This window comes from Onychostruthus taczanowskii, unplaced genomic scaffold (assembly GCF_017590055.1).
Source record: "Onychostruthus taczanowskii isolate IOZ18803 unplaced genomic scaffold, ASM1759005v1 scaffold10, whole genome shotgun sequence".
Classification (NCBI taxonomy): Eukaryota; Metazoa; Chordata; class Aves; order Passeriformes; family Passeridae; genus Onychostruthus; species Onychostruthus taczanowskii.
In genome coordinates this window covers 8015264-8029566 of record NW_024496526.1, presented here as the reverse complement: position 1 = coordinate 8029566, position 14303 = coordinate 8015264, and positions in this window count along the sequence as shown.

The window sequence follows — 14303 nt, the reverse complement described above, 5'->3', positions numbered from 1 at the left end:
ATAAGTTACCTGGGACACCAGTTGAGGTCAAGTGGCAACACCATTCACTTACCAATGGAAGGGAGGTTTTAGACCTGAATATTTCACAAAATGTGTAACAAAAAATCCCAAACAAACCAGGAATTGCTGCTGTTACCTCAAGTACCTTTCTTAAGTCTCTGACTTAATGCAGGCATTCCTAACAAGGGTGATTTTTTTCCTTAGAAGGGAAAGAAACATTTCCTTTGTTAGATCAGAGAAACAGGCTGAAGAAAAAAAAAAAAAAAAGTCATAGAGTTAGTCACATGAGTGGTTCCCAAATAGTGTAGATGATTATTCAAGTTTGGTCAGCCAGGACAGGTCTGCACACCTGTCACAGCACCAGAATTTACCAGGAGAGATGAAAATGTCAAGTCAGATTTCAGATATTAAAGTGGGTATGACAGATAATTCAGTCCAAACACAGATTTAGCTCTAAAGCATCCTAGGTAGATCAGACTACCCACCCTAATTACCTGTTTCCAGTTAAGCTCAGGCAGGTTTCTTCAAGTGATACTTCAGGATGTTCTTCAGCCAGCTGTAGGGATATTCTGGAGTGTTCAGTTACATGAGTCAAGGCTTTTGCCTGCAGAGCCTTGGGTACAGAGGAGTCAAGTAGGAGATGAGGTCTTATTGCTGAGCTCACTTTAACCTCTGGTTTAAGGTGAAATCAAGAGTCACTGTCACTTTCATGACTGTTCCTGCAATTTGAGCTGTAACCAGACAGGAGCCTGAAGAGAACACTGTCCCCCAGCCTTTGATTCATGTTGCAGTTGATCAGGTCTCTCTTCGGCATAAGCATAGGCTGAGTTTGTTTTTTCTAAGAAATCTTTTTGGTAGAGAAGGAAATAGTTGCTGTAGTCTCCAGATTTCTTTTAATCTGTCAAAATGGATTGTTTCTGTGCTCCTTAACAGTCTTGGGAAGTGTATTCACTTTTTGCCTTTTACTGCAGTAAGGTAAAGGAGCAGTCCACACTGCTTTCCCTCTCATGGCTCGGTGGAAATGCCACATTTACATGGGGATCTTTTTCAGGACTGAAATTGTGTGTGAGCAAGATGCCTCAACCATGAAATTCATCTTTACACAGATCCTGTGGTCATACCTAATGCATCATCAGTGAATGGTTTCACTATTTGAAGACCCAACACCAAGCTGAACTGAAAGCCCAATGCTTTCATAGACATCTCCTGTTTATCAGGGCACAGAATGGAGAGAATGTTATCCAAAGGTTCTCATTGTACTCCTGGCCCCACACAAGACTGGAGTCACAGTGCACAGGCATGGAATAATCCCCAGTCATGAAGTGACACCAGTAGTATTGCAAGTTCAGAGGCAGGGGGGCATGCTGAGAATCTGCTTTTTGCATTCATGGGAATATCCATTACTGAAGCTTTTACGCTTTGTTCCAAAGACAGTGTAAAATCAGTGCTTCACTGACTGCAAAAAGAGCAGCTTAAACAGCTCAACGTGTAGTGGCCATCTGTGTTACAGCTAACATTATGTGGTTTATAGGCTCTTTAGGCATTTGAATGTCTGAAGACCACTTAGAAGTATTATTTCTTTAAAGACTCCTGGTTTTGTCCAAGCCCATGATGAATTTTGGCCATTTCTCTGCTGCAATCATAAAGCCAAAACATACATTTTCTTACTGACTCCTCCCAGATTCTGTTCTGTATTTAGAAGCTAGCAGTGTTTTTGGACTTGCAATTATGATATTAAGCTAAGTGTAAAATATTTTTCTTGGCATAATCTAGACTATAAATAGCTTTATCATCAGTTTCTGGTTCTCTTTAGTCCCTTGGGAATGCCAGTTCTCTTCCATAGTTAGTCTCAGTAGTAAGATCATCCCAACATCACCCTTGCTCAGGCACTCCCTTTCCAAGAAACACAAGCAAACCAGGACCAAGTACTTTGCTCTATTTCCCAAGGCTTCAGACAGACAACACTGGGAAGATGTTCCTGTATATTCCCTGAACCTTCATCCCCCTTCCCTCCCAATCTGCAGAGATGCAGCAGTTCACCATGACACTGAGCTCTCTTCAGCACAAGTCTTTTCTCCAACCAAAGATTCATTTCCACTCAAAGAATTCTCAGAGCGGCATTTTTATGTCCCACACAAGCCCCTGGGCAAGAACATGGCATTCAAGGACTACTGATTTTCACCTTCTCTCTGTGACACCCAAACACTTGGGAATGTTGGCACCTTGCCCATCTTTTAAACCATGACCCTCTGTGTGAGAGAGCAGTGGAGCCACCCTGTAAGCACTGAAGCAAGAGTTTAAGTGACTCCTTTAATAACAGTCATTGACTGAGGAACAACAGGCTCAGATCAGACTTTGAAGTGAGTTTTTTCAAAAGCACTCCCTATTTTTATTTTTAAAACACTATCCATCATCAATGCAATTTGCTCAGGGTAACATCTACTGAGCAAATATAAGGCATCTGCCTGTTCAAGCTTCCTACTTCTTCCCAGGAGCATTCCTGAACAGGGTTCTGTTCAGGACCAGCACTGCTGTGATGTTGGGAAGCCTCTGAGAGTCACTAACAACCTTCCCTTTGCAAGTGGTAATCACACCTGCAATCACAGTGTCATCTGAGATAACAGTGAGCAGTGTGTGTACAGACTGTGGAGTCACAACCCTGCCCATTCATACCCTGTGCTGGGTGAGCACACATCAAACACTCCCCCGTGTGCCATCACTGTCTTTACTCCACTTCTGCTATCATAATCCAGCCCCAATCCTTACAAAAGGGTTAAGAGCATCCCCTGCTCCAAGAGCTGGGCTCAGAGCACAGTCACTGCAGCACAGCTCTCTCCCAGGAGCTGGCTCTAGAAACAAGAGAGGGATTGTCACCCCAAATGCACAGAGAAGACTGAGGCACCGCTCGTTCCTGCAGGCTGCCTCAGTCTGTGCACGGCAGAGCTGCTATTGTTGGTGCTGCTTAGGAAATATTCCAGGGAGTGTGTAATTGTTTATGCTCAGATTCTTTTATCAACGCTTAATTAACTGCAGTTACAACACATGTTCAACATTAATATTTTAAATTACTGAGATGTTTGCTAAATCTATTCTGATGGCCTTCTTGGAAACTTCCACCAAAGGTTCCAAAAGTGACAGGGTGTAGTCCTGTGCCTGCAGTACTTGGCCCCTTCTTGCTTAAGGGTCTGTGGGCATGATCTTGAGTGATATCTACATTTCATGCCCCTGACACTATAAAAGGGGCCATTTCTAAAAGTTATCTGAAGCTGATTTTCCTCCTTTGTAAACAGCTCTGGGCATTTCTAAACCACTGTTTTACTCGGCTACAACAAAAGCTGTTGTCATCCAGCCGTGCTGCAGAAAGTGGTTGTTTTGGATTTGGCCACATCTTCCAAATACACTGTTTCATCAGTCATTTTATCCCACAGAAGCCACAATTAGAAACATTTTGCTCCTAAATTCCAGAAACAACTTCTAAAAGCCTAGAAATTTCCCCTCAGTTGGCTCTTTCAGCTGGATCCCCTCTGCTGAAGTAACTGAGCAGCAGCTTTTTCACCTTTTAAACAGGAATGCACAAAATGCACCCAAAGTCTGGTTTCCCTTTTACCAAGACCTGGGAGGACTGCAAATGAAAGTCATTTTAAAGTGCCTGGCTTTTGTTGAAAAATCCTTCAGGACTCTAAAAATTAGCAAAAGAACCATCCTCCTTTTGAAGTTTACTTTACAGGCTTGCGACAAGATTCATTACTTGAGTCACAAGGCTTGTAATTGATCATTCTCAGCCTGTGCTCAGACAGCCTGGCGGTGTAGTATGCCAAGTCACCAGGGATTTCATGTTTGTGGGTTTGCAGGGTTTTAAATAAGTTATTCTGGCAGTTTTAGGGGACATTAAGTAGTCTTCTTGTTCTCATCCACCTCTTGTGAGTATTGACAATTGAGTCAAGGTTACAATTAATGTGTTCCTTCTGTGTGTTATTACACTGAATAACACTGACAGACTGTGCTCTTTTCCTCTGGAGCAGTTTTGCATTTCTTGGTCTAATCTATGTGGTTTTATGCTTATATATTAAAGCCTTTCCCTTTCCTTCCTGCCATACTTCTCTCCTTGCAAATACCACATTGTATATGAATTTGCTCCCATCTTCCTTCCAGTGCAACCCTTACAGGATAAGACTCTTCCTCAGTTATCCACTGGAGAAAACAAACTCTTACCATAATGGAGTCTGAATGTCTGTGGGTAGTTCATTATAAATCACAGCTCTAACGTCCAGGGACCCTCCAAGCCAAGTTCCCCAAAGAATGCTTGTAAAAGTCTGTGTACTTGTAATCAGTCTAAGTACCTCAGCTCTGAGCCTGTGAAGGAACTCTGCATCTAAGTTTTAGCATGAGGACCTGTATTTGTTAGATTATTCAGTCCTGTCACTATTTAACAGAGAAGCTAATAGCTGACAGGATGTGTTAGCTAAACTTCCTAATTCTGGTCCTTCTACTCCATCCATAATTGATAATAAATTGCTATATTCTCATATAAATTGCAATATTCTTTGCCCCCATTGTGCTCCCATTTTTCCATTTTCTAATTAGGCTGGGCAAGGAATTGCTGTTGAATTTCCTAAACTGCAGTTTTCAGCAGGATTTTTCATAAGCCCTTTTCCCATATGTGATTATATTTTTGCGTGGCAGTGGAATTCTGTCAGCAATTTCCTACCTGAGCTTTGAATGTACCAAACACATTTGGAGGAAATCATGCTTTTGTCCTATATATTTTCTTTACAAATAATTTATATGTTTCAGTGAAAGCTTAAAAAAATCCCTAGATATCTGTAGAAGGTAGAAGCAGTGACTGTGATAGCCCTGATCTCTCAGGAAATATTTCCATGGAGATTCAGCTGAAGCTATCTTGGCCCTTCTCCTTCACCACTGAGGATTTCTCTGTCACCACTGAGCTCCAATGCTGGACCTGCTGCTGGCATCATTGGACTGGATGTGCAGTTCTCCTGAAGAGCTCAGAGCACAGTTAAGTCTGTAAGTTTTGAGAGACATACATACAGCAAAAACTTGCTTTGTTATATGACTTTTGGAGCTTTGTAGCTCTCCTGGTTAACTCTAGTCATCTGGAGTCATTAAAGCATGAATGAGTGCTCTAAAGGTGCGAGGTAAAATAGTGCTGCCCATCTTATTAGACGGACACATCTAGGAATAGCAATGCTTCCCTCATTTTTTCAAGGAAAGGGCTTGGGCCCTACTTATTAATGTGACAATGAATGGCAGTGAAAGTCAGACTGGGACTAAAACAGATGTGAGAGAGAAAGAGAGAAAAGGAGGGAGAGAGATGGAGAGAATCAAAGGAAATAGGGAGAAAATCTCTTGTATAGATAAAAGAGGAAAAAACCTTCTGCACAATGGACAGCAGCAGATATCAGGCTGGTGACATTGTCCATCTTTCCACTTCCAGGTTGGTTGAGTCACTGGAACACCTGAAGGCCACTTTCACAGTTAGGTGTCTTCACAATTTATATTCTATCATTTTCAGACTTTTTCTCTCCCCTTTTATTTCCAAAAATCAGTTGCCAGAATACCTTTGTTTTCAGTTTAAGCTTGCGTGGACCTACAAAGGATTCCAGTTAGCTCTAGCAGGCACAAGGTATGTTGTTTCTTTGGAAACATCAACTCTAATTAAAACAGTAGTGAAGATACAATGCCCTTGGGTGTCTCTAATCCAAACCGTATTTGGGATAATGGGAGATTTCTCATCAAAGTGTAAAGTTCATTCTGGGGACTAGTGGCATCACCTGCAGTTTGCTCAGCTGTAAATAAATTCCCTCGAAGTTTCAGTTGATATTCCATAGTTCAGTACTGGCAGTCAAGCCCTTGACATCCTTTGATACAATAGACAATTTCACAGTCCTACTGTCCCTTCCTCATTACCCTCTGTCTAGACTGCACACATGCATAGTCACATTAAAAGTAGATGATGTTACATGCATTAAAATGCTAACATTTGCTAACATTCAGCTGTATTGAAGCCAAATTAATTCTGGACAAAGCTGATACCTTGGACAAAGATTATGTGTACAGAGGAAAGGGGCTTTTCTAGAGCCATTGTCCAGCCAAAAGCGTCAGGTAGAGGTGTGTCAGCAACAGTCAATCTGTTCCTATTTAGGCTGTTTTCAAACTATAATGAAAGCATATAATTTTTTTTTGCTAAGGATTTGGTTTTAGATCTCTTTGATTAATTGTTTTTCAACCTATCATTACATTTGCCTTAATGAGATTACCTTATAGCCATAGTTCCATGAATAACTAGTTCATTTGTGTGCTCTGTTCTTTAGAAATAGCAAATTATTTGAAATGTTCTCAGAGAATAAAGTCTTTTGCACTAGAAAAGCTGTTAGAGCTTTAATTACAAGTTTTATTGCAAATCATTTAGCACTTGAATGCCTCTACTGATGAATAGGAGTCTGATCTGAGTCTCAGACTCTAGCTCATTCTGTTAATTAATTATGGCCATTTTTCTGTGCAATCAACATAATTATTTCTATTGTTATGAGGCCAAAAGACTGCAAACTAGATTCTGTTTTAGAAGATGAGGGATATGTATAGAGAAAAAGTCCTGAAAGTCTAGTACAAATAGGCAAAGAATATGTGTAATTAATTATTATTAGAACCTCTATTTAAAAGCAGGGAGGTTGAGGTACAGAAAGCAGCCCAAATCAGACTACATTGTGAAACTGTGGTAAAGAAATTAAAATGTTTCTTGAGCACTGTAGCTATGGTGAAAACATTTCCCTTTGATGTGACAAGGCTGCCTCTAATTTCCCATCTCCAGCTCACATGAGAGACACGTTGCTGTTCCTAATGAACCCACACTCTGGGATAAAAGCAATATGTGCAACATGCAAACACGTCAGACAGCTCCAGACAAAAATTAAACTCTGGCAGGAAAACATATAGGCTGAGGAGTTTTCTGCAGTTTATTTTGGGGGTGGATTTTGGAGTAATTTTTTGGTTGTTTGTAACCCCAGCGTCTTGGATGTTTAGGAAGTAATAGATGCAGTGTTCCAACTGAAGTGAGCATGGTTTCCACCTTACATGTGTGCAGAGAAAGACACCTGGTAGGAAACCTCTCCTTTAAGGGGCAAAATTGCAACTGACTATTTGTAATGTATGTGAAAGCATTGGGAATTGGAATGTCTGGAGACCAACACTTTCTATTCACATGTGGAAACATCTGCTCCTCTTCTGTACTTCTCACTATCTGGAAAGTGTAGCTGATCAGCAAGGTTGTTCTTTCTGCTGAAACCCTCATCACTTCTGGGGTGGCCCAGGAAGGTGCTAAATCAGCACCACTGGGGAGACAAGTCTAAGAAGTATCTGATTTAAGAATAGCCAAAATGTACCAGCAATAATTCTAGAACTTAAAAACCTACACCCCACTTGTAAAATTATCCAGGGATCTTTTGAGACACTTTTTGTGTAGGAATTAATGAGTGTGGGAGGAGCATTGACTCTCATCTCTTGCAGCAAACATACTCATAAACAGCCAGATATTACCATAACTCATCTGGATCTCACTTTTCAGGGCTTGGTTTTCTTCTTCTTTAATGCAGACATTTTGCAATACTCCAAGAGAAACATCCATTCTGATGCAATGACACCAAAGATCTGGGGATATAAGCAAGCTGTGGTTTGTACATGTTTGAAAATGGGGGGAAAGCTTGAAAAGTTTGTTGGAAGAATCTGCTGGCTATACTTCTGTTCTGCTTTGCTCCACTCCTTTATTCTGCAGTTCACCAGAAACATATTTAGCCTTTTGAGCTGTCACAGCTGTCAATCTTAAAATATTTCAAGCTCATTCAAAGGAACTGTTTTTGAAAATAATAATCAGAGTTGACATCTGCATTGCAATGACATCTTAGTCTGTTTTGGAGATCAGAGAGGCAAACTAGGCACCTTTTCCCAGATTAAGGCTTGGAAAGATCTTAGTCCTCTGCTTAATGACTAAATATTGCCTTCATGCTAAAAATAGTGGCACACATATACATATATATACACATATACACATACATAGTTATACACATACACATATAGAGGCAAAAAAATCCTACAACCACAACATAATTTTTAAAAGACTCTTAATATTTTGTTAATCCTTGTGGTGGAATAACAGAGCATTAGTCACAGTTTTCTGTATCTAAAGCACTTCCAGAAACAAAATCTACCAAGTGCACACTTTCAGCAGAGTGGAGTCCTGGCAGGGATCTCTCCCCTGGATGTCTTAATGAATGCCAGGTACAAAATTCAGACCCACAGCTGCCCTCCTTCCCAGCTAACAGCTTGTGCTGGAGCAGCATCAAAGCTGGCTGCAGGCGTAGCAAATGTATGCACCTGCACTGAGTAATTACTGAGCCTAATGCCAGTATGGATTAGCTTCAGTGCTCTTGTGAAAAAAGTATGGATTAACTCACAGCATTCAGCTTGTTACAGATGTCTTACTGCACATCCAGTTTTTATGGGCACTTATAAAGCAATATCCATCCACATTCTCTTTTCATTTCTGATGATGGAGTCCTTCAGCTGTGACATTGGAGTGTACTTCAAAGCTACCTCTTTGTCTGCTTTTCTCCTCTTTTTTTTTTTTCCATTTCAAACTCAGCACTAATTTGTAGGTTACTGCTCATGTCCTGCCACCACACATACACCTAACGTCTATTTCCAAATTTTATATGTAATTTACTTTTTAATGTCTTTGTTTGAATTTCTTCCTCGTCATCTGGAACTAGTGGGGAGACTGGATATCCATAAAAAACAGTTTAGAGATTGCTTCTAAAAATCAAAATGGCTTTGACAACCAGTGCTATCTGTGCTATCTGCAGTGGGTACCTGTCTAATGAGAGCTCATTTAGACACTCCTGACTTTTGATCAGCATTTTCCTCTTCTGGAATAAATCTGGAAACATAGAAATGAACAGCTGCTACTTCTGTAGCCGTTCTCTTGAGCTGTCCCTGAACCCACATAAAATTATTCTTATTGTCAACTTGCAATTTCTTTTCTGTGAAAATGCAATAAAGATAAAAATAAATTTCAGCTCTAATGCCCTGTCTGTCCTGTGTATGCCTGTTTTGTCTAGACTGTGAGCAATGACAACCAGACACCATCTGAAATGTTAATTTACTTTATTAAGAAAATGGGACTTATATGATCCTGGTATCTGTCTGTGTCCCTTTAATAGCTTTTTAAGTCATTGCCTGATTTCAAGCTAATGTGACAGAAGGGGCAGGGGGGAATAAGACAACTGACCTGCTACAAATTTCAAGAAAATTAGAAGTTGCATAGAAGAGAACAAGTTGTAAATGCCCTGAAAGACTGCTGCAGGAATGCTCATGTAGGCTGAGATTATTCATACAGTACAGATCTCACAAATTTCCCCTCTGCAGGAAAAAAACCAAAACCCAAACACCTAGAGTCTGAAACTGTAGTTGCTCAAGAAATACAAATAAACAGCAACTGAAGCTTGAGTTAGGCTGGTGCCCATGGAATTATTCTGCTTATCTGTCAAAAAGCAGCACCACACCATGCAATCAACAGGAGGAACTGTCACTAGAGTGAGAAAGGGATCAGATTTTCCTGGTGCTGGGCTGGGGATCGGCCTCAGGGGCTGGGGCTGGCAGCCTGTGGAGCTGGCACTGCTTGGAGCAGACAGTAAGCTGCATCAAATCTGTGCCAAACCAGAGTTTTCTATAAGTGTACTTGTTTGGATTTGGCTGCCAAAATATTTAGGGACTACAAGGGCATAAAGCAGCCCATGACAAAAGTAGTTCTTTTGATCAGAAATAACTTGAATACCCAATATTTCACTGCAGGGCTGCAGAGAAGAGATGCCAACTGTGATGTCTGCAGATTCTCTGCTGCAAGGAAGACAATCTATTTGTAAATTATTCTTTTCCTAGCACAGGTGAAAGGAAGAGCATAACTGGTATTAAGAAACTGCCCCTGGAACTGTAATTCGTAGTGAGACTGTGCTGGAAGATCTGTGTTGTGAGTACAAGCAGATACAGTGCATTTTACACTGAGCCTGTGGGATGAGACCAGGAAAAAAACAGAGAAACATCAGAGAGGAAAAAAAGGAGTTGCATTTCTTTTCAGTACTATGTCTCTGGTATGCATTTTTTGTGCTCTGTCATTTTAAGCCTGAAAGTTCAGGGACACTCTGAAGTTATCCTGTGCTTAGCTCAAGGGTGAACATGAGACAGAGTCAGCTGCTTTCCATCTATTTTCCTTCTCCTTGGGGAATCCTGTTCCTCCCTAGCAGAGAAGGCAGCCCTTGCTTTGGAGATGGAGGAGAAGGTCTAACTCTAGGAATGGAAATTTGGCTGTGTGTATGCTGATGGTGTTGAGCCTCACTAGCAGTAGTTGCTGCTTTGGAAATGGTCTGGAGAGGGAACAATTTTATTTATAGTTAATTCATTTTCTCTCCATAATGGGAACTGCTCACTTGAATGCTGCCCTACATCCTTTCTCCAAAGCACCCTGTGGATGCAACACCCCACATGGAGCCAAGCCTGGTTATAGACCTGGTTCATTCCATCAGGCACAAGAGGGCACTGTTAAATGGGGTCTCCTCTCTTCTACACGAGAGGTTGCCAGAGAGTTTATCATATTTCCATGCCTGGGAGCTATGACAAACAATTTAACTTTTAAAGTTGTACTTTAGACTTGTCTCATCTGGTGCTGTAAGATGCCAGCAGCACAGGGATGTATTCATTGTGTAAGTAAAAATAAAAAAGGACAAAACCACTATAATTTACACATTACTTTGCAATCACAAAAAAGTAACAAGAACTTGCCTCATTTAATTCTCACCCTGCACCCAGATTCTAGGCATCCTTTAGCTTTCCTTGGTGAGATGAAGGAGGATATAGAGTATTTTTATAAGAAACAAAATTCAACCTTGCAGAAATGATTCCTGGTTTTTTGTTTGGTTTTTTGTTTGTTTGTTTGTGTTTGTTTTGGGAGGGTTTTTTTGTTTGTTTAGTTTTGGGGTTTTTTTTTTCTTATAAGTGGTACCAGACAAGCCATAGCCAACACTGATTAAAATATACTTTCTCAGCACAGGGCTAGATTATGGAAGTCCCTGCCATGTTGGTGTCGGAGTCCTAGCATGACCTGAAAGAATCTGAATGTGTTTCTGGACAACAGCAAATACTGAGTGTTCAAAAGGAAGAGGCATCAGGGTAGTGCTCCAGGCACAAGCTTTAACAGGGGAATATTTTAGGAAATAGAGTTCAGCCATGTTGCACTATGAAGAAAGAGCTGGGCAGCCTGACTGACAGAGTAACTTGGCACTGCTGAGGTGATGGCTGTGAGGCTAACAAATGCTGATTTGGTGTTCCCAGGCTTCTAAGGAATCACAGATTTGTTTCCTACTTGGAAAAATTGCCCTTGTGCTGACAAAACTCCTTGTCTTGCAAAGATCAAACAATTTCTATATTTCAAAGAAAAAGCAGCCACTGAAGAGAAGGACCAAAATGTCCTCTATTGCTTTTATATCTTATTATTGGTATTCCACATTTTAAGCACTTGAAATGCTGTTTCTACCATGGCCTGTGTGCCAAAGTTCTTAAATAGTTGCTCAGTTGTCCTATGAGCAAATGGAGGCCTTCACACGTTGTTCTCCAAGTGCTTTCTCCTCCCTGGTTCCCAGTAGGCTAAGATGTGTATGAATAAAATACACAAATGTGTAACATAAAAATGCTTTGGAGAAGATTGTGTTTAGCAAAACAAATGGCCTGACTTGGCAGTTGGTTATTTGTACTGCAGGAGGCCTGTGGAGCCCCACTGGGTGAGGTATTTTCACAGGTCTATAAAAGAAAATACTTTGCTTTGGGGAACACCTTCTGTCCCCCTTGTGTCACAGCCTGGAAGTGGAGCTGGACTGTGAATTGCCCTTTTATCTGGAGTCAATGAGCTCAGCTAAGCAGCCCAATCTAACTTTCTTTGGTGTCCCAAAACCTTCCTGCAGTTATTTCCTTACTTTATTTCTCTAAAAACTACATTGACACAAACAAGATTAACTCCTGGCTTCTGCTGGTTGTTGGTAGAGCTGAGAATTGCATTTACTGCCTTTAGGAGTGCTGTGATGGCCTCACTCTTCATGTGGATGATAAACCATTTTTTACCTTGTTTGAACAGGTAAATGCCATTCACTGTGTGAGGAAAGGTATGGTAAGAAGGCAGATCCTCATTTAAAGTAAATAAAGCTTCACTTCCAGCTTAAGAAAAGCTGGAATTTTTTCCCAAGATTTTTAAAGAAAAAGTTGATCCTGCTACAGGAAGCTGGAGTTAAAAGTAGAATATCAATGGGAATATCACAGGGGGAGGAGTCTGTAAGCTTCCAACCTGCTCTCTGGGTTGGAGAACTCAGTGTGTCTATGGTGTGTGTTTGCTCTACATGCTTTTAAATGCCATGGTGGCAGAAGTGGATTTGAAGCATGTGAAATGCTCTCGGTCTTCTGTAATTCTTGGTATGTTGACAGAGCAGTTAATGAAAGGCTGTTTCAGCTGACCAGTTGGAATATAGATAGAGAATGTGCATGTGGTGAGGAGATCTGCATTCAATTACCCTCCTACCACAGACTGGCTGCAGACAAGACAATTATTCTGTGCCTCAGTTCCCTAATTCTAAAACAATGAGCTTCCTTTGTCTGACTTGTCTACGTAGAGGAGATGCTCCTTGGGGCACTGATTGCCTCTTTAAATGTTTTTTTGTTTTACCAGTTAATACAAAGCAGCTCTTACTATCTGAGTACTACTGGAATTTTCCTGCACCTAATCAGAAATGGTTAATTAGTAATTTTCTATCTCTGTGTTTAATTTTTGTTTTCTTTATCTAATATTGGCAAAAATGTTTTTTTCTTGAATAACAGTGTTACATTTGGTTTTGGAAAACTGTCTCACGTGATGCCTTTTTTCCCACTCCATCACAATTTAAGAATGTCAGCAATGGTAGTCCAAACTGCCATACCAAGCCACACAGACAAATTTTTCTTAGACCAAAAAATTTTGTTCTAAACAAACACATACAACTACCACTGCAGAGCTGTTTCATTGCCAGTTATCCCCCTGTGCATAAAGTTAAACTGAAGCTTTCAGAGCAGATTTGAGAGGCCAAAATATCACCTAGCCTAGGTGAATTTTAATGCAGTCTTTTGTGCATGTGTTTTATTCACTTTAAAAATATCACTTTGGCACAGAAGCCACTTGGGCTGACTTAAAAATGTTTGACCAGATAACAAGGAGACGTAACAGTCACTGGAAGCATTTCCAACTTGGGATACTTAATTAAACCTTATGACTGAAAATTCTTGTGAACATCAGAAGATCAACATTCCAACATATTCCTGGTTATATTTATTAAGTATTTCCTTTTTTGGTCCTAAGTGTGAATGTTTGAAAAAATGTTAATACAACCCACTTGACTTCACTGGCACATTTTACAAAAGGAGGAGGAAAAAATGTGGAAGCCACTAAAAACTAAAGGGCTCTTGCTTTGGAGAAAAACAAAGTTCAAGCCAGTGCTAGAGACTGGCTGGAACTCTTCCACAGTTTTAAAAGGAAAAGACCCTATTGAAGGCTCTTTTCACAAAACTCCTTTACTTCCTTTGAATAAAAGAGGAACCAAACACACTTAGCAGTGTGTAAAACACATTTCTTTAAGAGAAGCCAGCTTTATCTTCAAGTCTCAGCTAGTTAATCTGCTCAAAGTCATTTTTAACTTAAAGTCTGAGAAATCTGACACCACCACAGGGACTTAAAGCTTTTAGTCTAGATGGAATTTGCTGACAATACTTTCAGCTAGGGCACAAATAAAGACAGATTGGTTTCTCTCATTAAATTTGGTAAAAATGAATGTTTTCCTCTTTCAGGGAAAAAAAAAAGGAAGGGGACAAGTATTCATTTTCTCTCTCCCTAGATCTGTAAACTGTACTAGCTGCATCTATGTGGTATCTTCAGGTACATGTGCCATAGATGAATGATGTGCAAATACAGCTGTTTTGGAAGTCCCTGGGAAATCCTGCATTCCCCTCCCGGAGGGGAGCATTCCCCTCAATAAGGTGCATATTTTTACCTGCACTGCAATAGACATCTGGCTATAAACCCAGAAGCCTGAGTATATCTGCAGCATAATTGGGGTTGGCTTCCAAAATACAGATAGTGAACTACTTGTGTGAAACTCCTGCTGTGGGAGGTTGGAAATTCCAAATGTGCACTGGAGCATGGTCAGGTATGTGCTGCATTCACA